Source organism: Pinus tabuliformis, chromosome 6 (genome assembly GCF_031772625.1).
Source record: "Pinus tabuliformis cultivar Carrire ecotype Pingquan chromosome 6, CPIR1, whole genome shotgun sequence".
NCBI classification, from domain to species: Eukaryota; Viridiplantae; Streptophyta; class Pinopsida; order Pinales; family Pinaceae; genus Pinus; species Pinus tabuliformis.
The window spans coordinates 290,287,132-290,296,835 of NC_142292.1; positions in this window are offsets into that span (position 1 = coordinate 290,287,132).

Consider the following 9,704-nt stretch of genomic DNA (forward strand, 5'->3'; position numbering starts at 1 on the left):
CCCGTTATTAACTTGTAGATTCTTTTAGCAACTAGAGATTTGGCAAAATATTTTTGAGGACCCAACCTCCTATATCCTTGGGTGTTACTAATTTTTTCTATTTAATTCCTTGGAATGCCTTTTTTATCTTGATACCTAGACCATAAGAACATATAACTAGTTCTCCTCCAGTACTCCATTCACATTTTCACATAAAATTTGTTGTCATCCAACACATTTGTATTGCTTCAATCATTGATTTTACTATTATAACCTTGACATCCTTGGACAACCACAATTATGTAAAACAGAGAGCCTCCTTTCTACCTTGTGCAATAAACCATTCCCAAACTTTCTTGATTTTACTAATATAATCTTGACATCCTTGGACAACCACAGTTATGTGAAACAAGGAGCCTCCTTTCTACCTTTTTCAATAAACCATTCCCAATCCTTCTTGCCTTAATCATTTTGCTTTAGATAAAATCATAAATACTTCAATCCCTTTGAAACTCAATCTATTGATAAGGATACAACTCAGATAAATATCTAACATCGTTATCATTGATTCCAAAGAAAGAAATTGTAAGCTTCCTATTTTTTTCCTCAATTTTGTTGCTATATAGTACAAATCAAGGATTTCCTTCAATTTGGGATGACATTTTGTTGTTACATATGGAACCAAGAAAGATTCTATTAAATTGAAGGAAATCCTTTATTTGTACTATATAGTAGCAATGTTATTCTGGGAGGGGTGATGTATCGTCATAATTGATGTGTATATGTTGTTATTTTCACCAAATGGTTGTTAATTTAGGCTTCTTGTACTTAATGAGATATTTGAGGTTAGAGGACCTTAGGATGTGTGAAGGTGATAACAACTATATAGTTCACAGAACTAAGCACTAGAATTATTACATATGTTGGGTTTAGATTTTAGATAAATAACATTTCATCTTGTGTGATGTAAGAGGGTGCTCTCGAAGTCAATTATGTTCTCCTTTCTTCGTGAATTTGAGATTTTATTAGGTTTAAAATCTAGGGATGACCACATTATAGGAACACTCTAATAGAAAGTAATCAAATTAGTGAAACATGCAAATAGTCATGGTGTTTAGAAATTGGATATGGAATCTACATTTTAAAATTGTGATATTAATTCTATACTTTATTTTTGAACATCGACACTTGTTTGACCTAACATTTGTATAGGTTGAAGCTGACATGGCACTTTCAACCCATGCAAATGCACGTCAGTGGTTTGAAAAAAAGAAAAAATAAGCCAGTAAATAGAAAAATACAATAGCTGCATACGCAAAGGATTTTAAACTTGTAGGGAAAAATATGCAAAAACAATTGTCGCTGGTATGAATTTACGTTGTTTATAGTACCAAAAATAATCTAATTTTCTATCTCATCTTTTATTTTGTTCTTCTTTTATTGAAAGAACAAAAGTATCTTTGGCATAAGACTATTGAGATTTCAACATGGTGATGATGGTTCACTGCAAAAGCAATGCTTAGTTATTACTTATTTGTAGCAATTCAATATAGTGATTAAGCACTCGAAAGGAAGCACAAACAGTGGCATATTTCTTATTGCAACCACCAACATTCAGATTGAGTCTTGACAATATTTAGGCAATGTCCAAACTTTTTGTGTGTTTATGTAGTCTTGCAGAACTCTATGATAAACTGCTTGATGAAGAGTTCGTTGACTACCTACTAAAGGACAGATTTCGGTACAAGTTAACCTCTTTTTGTGTTTCTTGGGAAGATCACTTATTTGTAGTTATTGCATTGGGATCATAAATCCAATATTTTAGGACACTTAGGAGCGAAGAAGATGACTATGAATTTGAAGATGTATTTCTATTGACCGATGTGGTGTAGTTGGTAAAATTCATGAAAGGCTGAGAAAATATTTTCCACTTCCGCTCCTGAGTAGACCATGGGAGTTAGTTTCAATATCATTATGTCCATTTTTCTAAAACAGTCCATAACTACGATCAGATAGTCATCACCTAAAAAGGTTTAAGCATGGTAAGGACCTTATCAGAATGGCACATGCTTCCTTGGAAGGTCACAATTTTACAATTCTTTAAAGCTAGTAATAGTAGCACAGAGTGGTCATGAGTTGACACAAGATATTATGAGGGTAGCTTTGTTTGGACCAAAAACATCTCAAATTCCCGCACCTCAAATTTCACCAACCACTGCAGCTACACCATCTCCCATTCTTCCCTCAGTGGGCATTAGAGGTCCCACGATACAATCAAATGTGGGAGCTTCTCAACTATATGTGCCTCCTGAAATAATTAGTTTTCATGGCATGTATGTCCACCAACTATTCCAACACCATCCCCTTTACAGGGAGCTTCCATGGGAATTCCTGGAGTTGGTACAATAGGTTAGCAACCAAAAATTTCTAGTGGTTTGGCAGAGTGGCCAGGTTCAAGGATTGATGGACCAACTTCCGTTGCACCTATTAGCGATGTTTCTACTGCGTAGGGTGTTCAAATTAGGGGGAATGCTCCCTTGTCACTCAAGCAAGATGGTCTCAAGAAAGCAAGTTCATCTTTTCAAGGAGGGTTAATTCCATCAGTACCATCAAAACCCCTACAAGATAACATAAAGATTAATATCCAGTTTGTCTACAGGACTAAATGATGTTAAAGGCTTGTCTGTTGATGGAATGTTTTTTCTTAAGATTTAATTTTCGGTGGAGATGCTTTTTATGCTGACACCTCTCAATATAAACAGAATATAGCTTCCCAGCCTTTGTATTCAGTCAACAATGCTTCATCTTCTATGGATCTTTACCAACATCAGTTTCACCTACTCTAGCTCTCGCTAAGCAGAATCAGCTAGATAAATCACAAAGCACATCAATTGTGTCGGTATCTATTGGAATTGGTGCAACAACTTCAAGCCTATGAGGAAATGCCCAACTGTCTTGGCCAAGGATGATGTAGTCTGATGCTCAAAAGTATACCAAGGTTTTCTCTAAGGTGGACATCGAGAGGGATGGAAAAATCACTGGTGAACAAGCTCATGATCTTTTCCTGAGTTGGAAGCTTCCAAGAGGTATTGAAGAGACAAATGAGAATATAAATTGATGATTATTTCTATGTCATTTGACTGAAGTGTTGGATTAATTAATTCATTATGTGAGTTTACGCAATATCTTCATGGTTGTTGGCTTATTAAAATTTGAATTTAATGTAACATTTTTGAAGGTTGATATAGACATGTTGGTGGACACACGAAATTTTTCTAAAGGTTCTCAATTTTGTATGAAAGAATAAATTAGTGGGCCTGTGAATTTCTTAATGCTCATTTCATTATGTGTTTTATGATGTTTCAATCAATAATGCTATCATAATAGCTAGCCATTAGATATTCTGGTTCCATCATTTGAGGATTGAAATCCATGTTATCATTGACATATCTATAAAGATCTATCTTTAATGGAGACTTTGAAGGAAATTTTGTCTGACATTTCCATCACACTATCCTAACTTTAATTTCTGGTGTTCTTTTGGGTGCATCATGTAAAGGCTTTAAAGCAGGTTTGGGATTTGTGTCACTAGGATGGGGACATTATGCTTTCTCTAAGGGAGTTTTGCATTGCAATCTATTTGATGGAATGAAGTAGACATGGTTGTCCCCTTCCTCCAATGCTTCTTGATGGTATCCAGATTGATGAAGCACTGAAGTCTGGAGTTGAAGTGAAAACTACTACACAACATTCAGTTGTGTTCAGTGGAATGCCTTGGAAACATAATGTAATGTCCCTTAAAAATAAATAATAAATAATAAAAATAGTAAATAATATAATATAATATTAAATAAATAATAAAAAATAAATAAAAATTAGTAGTAGTAAATAAATAATAAATAATAATCAAATAATAATCTAATTACATTGTCTAAATAAATATAAATAAGAAATAAAACAAGAAAGTACTAAAGTTGCATGTTGACACATGGAGTGTGTGCATGTGGTTCCCCTTCCAATGTTTGCTCTATTTAATAGATGGGGAGGAAGATGGGAGGCATTCCATCATTCCATGATTCCATCATCCATTCTCTTGGGAGAATAGTGTTGTGCGACAAAGGATACCCTAGCAGTAGTACGTTGATTGAGGGCTCGGTGGTGGCCAGTTGTAGCAAGATTTTGTGCAAATGAGCCTATAGTTGGGTGGAGATTCGTCCCCAAGACTTTGTTGTAGGCAGTAGAATTCAACTAGCATTCAACTAGCGTTCCACAGGTAAGTTGTCTCTCTACCCATATACTTTTGAAATTGATGTTAAATAGTTGATAAATTGCTTGTTGATTATAAATTGCTTGATTAATCTAATTAATTATGTGTTGTTATTACGGGGTTGTTACACATAACCCAGTGTTATAGACATTTTTGGGAACTACAACCCAAAGCATGAAATTTCCATAAACCAAGGGCTCCTAAGTCCCTAAAAGTGTTGTTCTTACCCCTAAAGGAACAAGGTCAACTGATTACAGCTTCTCCCAGAAGTTCTCCATGAAAAACTGCTTAGAATTGGTCAAAACAGGATCATTTTAGCTGCTCCATAGGCCAAGTGCATTGCATCTCACCTAAATACATTGTGTGGGTGCATTGCATTTCAAAAATCCCTTCTATGGGGTGCGATGGGCGAGAAATGACAAATGGCAGTGTCATTCCGCGAGGTGGAGAGGCAATGGAAGCTTCCAAAAACTTCTCCTGTGACACTTTCCTCTCTGAATTCGACCAAGGATGAGTAAGAGATCATCAATCTCCAAGTGGAAGCAAGAACTATCAGAGGGAAGATACTAATAAAATCACAAGCTAGCTCATCTCCCTTACAGATATCTATATATGGATCCCTCATCCCAGAGATCCAGAGGCTAGAATTTTGCATATTGTAAGGAATTGTTGTTGGTTTCTTGAGACAAACATCAGATTGTTGGGTGATCTAAGTTTTGTATGAGGTAAGAGGGGCTTCCTTGCTGAGAGGATGATGCTGGGTCAGAACAATTGGTTGTAACTCCCCTTGGCTCTTTCTTGTTTATCAATAAAAGCTATTCAAGTTTTCCTCCATACTCTTGTGTCATTTATGTTTGCTGCATTTGTATGGTTAATTTGCATCTGATCCTTGATTTTTTATGATTATAGATCCATGTTCTTGTATAGTGCTATGCTACTATGATCTTACAGGTACTCTGTGAAGCTGGGCGTGCAAGGGAACAAGTAGCGAAAGACTATGAAGGACGAGAGGAATCGAACCAGGAGATTAGCGCAAGACAGAGGCTGGTCTTCTTTGTTCCTCTCTATCTATACTTCATAAAGGAAAAAAGAAAGTAGCTTTACTTTGTTTATTTCTAAGGCAGCTATCACACCTTAGTGGGATAAGCAGTTCTGAGTAGACACTTTTCCCTGTAACAAAATGGCGACTCTGCTGGGGACGAATTAGTTTGTTTGTTTAGCTTCCTTTTTGTCTATTTCATAAACTTACAGACGGAGTCTGAAGTCGTGCCTGGTAGCTTTCGAACTGCATTTGCTATGCAAATGCAAAGTAGATAAATGTCGCTTCAGTCAATCTCCGGGATCTGTTTATGATTTAAACAACTGATTCACAAACTCTCTGATTGCCCTTGTGATAGCTCTTAGATCCTCCTTAGATCTACCCCTGATTGTTGCATTACTGATTACCATTTGCTCGGCCAAAACCCATGAACTGAACTGCAAACTGTGACCCGGAACCCAAGCAAAGTCTCGTTTCTGGCCCAGTGCAGGTATTGTTCTGAGAATCTGAAATTCAGCGCACTTCCCGAGTGTAGTAGGTGCGCTGCATTTCAAATTCCCTGTGTTACAGGTGCGCTGATCAAACTAGGCATTGTGCAGTTTTGGTTTCTGTGATTCATTCTTTCCATTTATATTCATGAATTTTGCTTCCTGTGATCAGTATATCTCTGTTTGAAACCCATTTTCCTTGCTGTTATTCCGCCTCCTTTGTACAAAAGAACTGTAAATGTTTTTGTGTGTTTATTGAGTCATTTTCAGTTCTCCTTTGCAAAAGTAACATAATCGCACTGTCGTCCTTTGACTTGGAAGTGTCGCAAGTGTCGATTTCAATCATAGGAAAGAGTTTGATTGATGTAGATAGTTGATTATCCTGTTACTATTGTTTTTGGTCTGAATTTGTAATTTTTCTAGTGTCAAAAACAAGTATTCATTTTCAAATCGTAAGGTGTTGTGATTGCCTTTATTTTTGATTTCGAAAATAAACTTGTTGATAACTATCGCTTGAAAAGTAATTTAGATTTGTGCATCAACTCTCTTTTTATCATTCATATACTAAGAAAGTCGAAAACAAATACATGCATGTGCATTTGCATTTAGACAGTCTGATTGGTTTGATTTAGGAAAGTGCATTTAGAGTGTGCTCTTTGCTCTTTGTGAAAGGATTTTGTCTTTCTTTCCTTAGTAGCTAGGATTTTCATTGCACAAAGAAGATAAAAAGATTGTTTATCATCTTAGATTGCATTTTAGGAATTACATCTACATCTCGCGGTGAACCTGAAAGGCAAACTTCATAAACAGGATAAACTATAAAATAAATTCAATGAATCTAAAAACGCTTTGGAGCCTAACGCACAAAATTTAGAAGTCTAGGTTAGAGACGTATTCCGGCATCGTAAAACCTGGTAATTGTTGTTCTCACTGATGGTTGGGTGATTCCTCCACTTTGAGACGATAAATGCTAGTACAGACTTGTGCTCCCACGTACCGTCGATTATATTTTGGGAGACCCCAATAGGCTTAATCCTTTATCCATAGGAAGCCATGTCTGCCGCCCTATCGATTGCAATGCACTGAACACAGCATTCGGGAAGATTGACTGCCATACCGTAAAAGGTATTCTACAGTTTTGCAATTGGTTTGGTAATCCCTCTACCTAGATTTCCAGAGTAGTCCCTTTCGTTCCTTTTCAGACTCTTTAACGGAAAAGGTCCATCTGAGCACTTGTCACTTCAGGCTCATTAAAAATCGAAGGCGACTAGAGTCATCTTTTGTTTTTTCTCGACTCTTAAAAATTGAAAAAACAAGTTGTGTCAAAGCGTCTAAAATTTATTTTAAACGGAATATTCATCACCCTTTCCTACGATGATCTTGGGTTGAGAAAATGGAATCCACCAACCAAGGAATTCCCCTTGGAGTAAATCCTAGTCCCTTCTCCCCTTGGGGAGATGTTGGTGCACCCCATATGGCCACATTGTCGCTTCCAGGACTGACAATCGGCTTGCCTGTATGGCTCTTCTCAACCTCTGTCGTTCAGAACACCACAATTCCTGAACAGTCAAGTCAGGAACTAGACAAGTCCAGAGTTACCCACCGACCTTCTACTTCCTCCAATTCTTCCTCTCCTCCTTCCTCTTCGCTTGATGGGGCTGGTAAAGCCAAAAGTCAAGTACCTGAGAAGAAGAAGGAAAAGAAGAAGAAAGAGAAGAAGAAGAAGGAGCCAAAAGCGAAAGGGGGCAACCAAGCGTCGTCTAGCGAAAATCCACACACTGCACCGACCAGGCCTAAATCGCCATGTGTCATTTGCAAAGGAGACCACTATCATAGAGATTGTCCTTGCATCCCTCAGATCTTAAGGGACTGGTCTCCTCATTTGCACAACCTAGTGTCGTCAACCTCTGATGATCATGTTGAAAACACACTGTCGACTAGTGAACGTGAAGCCCCAGGACAAAAAGGAAAATATATATTTCCTTGTAAACTGTGCGAAGGTGATCATGCCGTCCACCGTTGTCCCTTCTTAGATGAGGCTAAAAGAGTTTTGGACGATCGTCCGGTTTCACCATTATGACTTCCTCCTGGATATAAAAAACTCTTACCGAGTCCATCACTAGTTGAAAATCCGACTGGCCCACTCAGGTGGTCGGCTGAAGCATCTATCATTGAAGACAAACCATCTGAACCCATACCAGATGAAAGTCAAAAGGTCGAGGTGGCAGTTGACCCGGTCTTGCCTTCAGAGGTTCCATCTTCAGATGATACAGTCACCGAAGAGAACAAGGATGACACTGTCCAAATTCTTTTCGTAAGAACAAACTCCGATGAACATGGGGGAAATTTACCCATTCGTTTACCGCAGGAAGGAAGTTCGTTAGAGTCGTACCCGGCCATCTATTCGGTCCCACCTCCAAGCAACCTAGTTGTCTCCTTTGATTGGAATCAACTAGGCAGACCCCGTTTACCAACTAGTATACCATTCCGAATCATTGTTCAAATATATAGAATGGCTATGGCTGGTACCATCATAGATGAAGGGGCTTCTGTGAGTATCCTTTCCTCAACTGCTTGGAAAGCGCTTCGTTCGCCATCGCTTTTGCCTGAGATGAGAAATCTAATAGGCTTTGATAAAGGAAACAGTCGACCATTAGGGATCCTTCCCAATGTGCCCATAACATTGAGGGGGAAAACCGTTCAAATGAACGTAATGGTAGTTCAAGGACCCCTGGATTATAATCTACTCCTTGGACGAGACTATATTTATCGCATGGGAGCGATTGTCTCCTCACTCTTTAGAGTAATGTGTTTTCCGCACGAAGGAAGAGTGGTCAAGCTTGTGGACCAGCGTTCATTTCCCGGATCACACAGAGCAAATAGTCATATACCAGCCCTGAATGGTCTTTCCACGCAAGAAATGTCTCAATCCCCAGTCCGTCCGCCCGATGAGCGCGAGTGGTTCGGGGGACATGACTGAAACCCAGGGGGCATGCACCCTGGTCTGCTTCAACAGGAAAACTTTGGGTATAGGGTAGGCTTCTGCGAGAGTATATGACCTCCGTACTCCCATCCAGGATTGGAAGAGGGAGTTGGACAGGAATAAGATTCTCTTGTCAAAGTTATGTGGGTTGGCAGACATTGTCACTCACCTTTGTTTATTTCGATAAACATCGCCGAAGAAGTGTTTTGTTTACGCTGTGAATAGAACAATCTTTGGTAACCTGTAAGAGGTATACCTTTCCTGATAAAACAAATGTTTTGTTAGTGATTTGAAAGGTGACCTTGAAACTCTGTTTTATACCTGGGGGCATGCAAACCTTTTGGCATGCAAGCAAAGAGCGACTATTTATTTTTTAAGTTTGTAGGTCCTCTAACCCTTTAAACTCGTAGGATTGGTCGTTTCCTAACTTGCATAAAGAAAGGATGTGGGGCAAAACTCTAAAAATTGTCGTTTTTATATATGAGACATTCTTATTATACGACTGGATTAATCGAGCAGTTTTAGCGCGGACTTCATGCTCGTTAAAAAATAAACATAAGCAATGAGCACATGTTCCTCCAGAGTTTAAGCTCATTAAAAAATGAACCAATTTCCGGTAAATAACCATCGTGAATGTAATACTTCAACCTTTAAAGCCTTGGTCATGTTTGCATCATCACCTCCATTTGATTGTTTACCCATTTTGAGGAACAACTGCGAAGAGTGATCATGTTAGCCAACCTTGTAACACTGCCGTGATTGGAAAATTCCAAACCTTACCTAGAATCAGTTGCTACCCATTTTATCACTCGTTCCTCAAAAGACGAGTCTCCTTTAAGCTCTTTTCAAATGACTCGTAAATATGAAAAGATTGCCGAGCCATTGGCCTCTCCAGCTCGTTAAAGGGACCGGAAGTGCTATCCCTCCTCTAAATTTTAATCTTTTTGG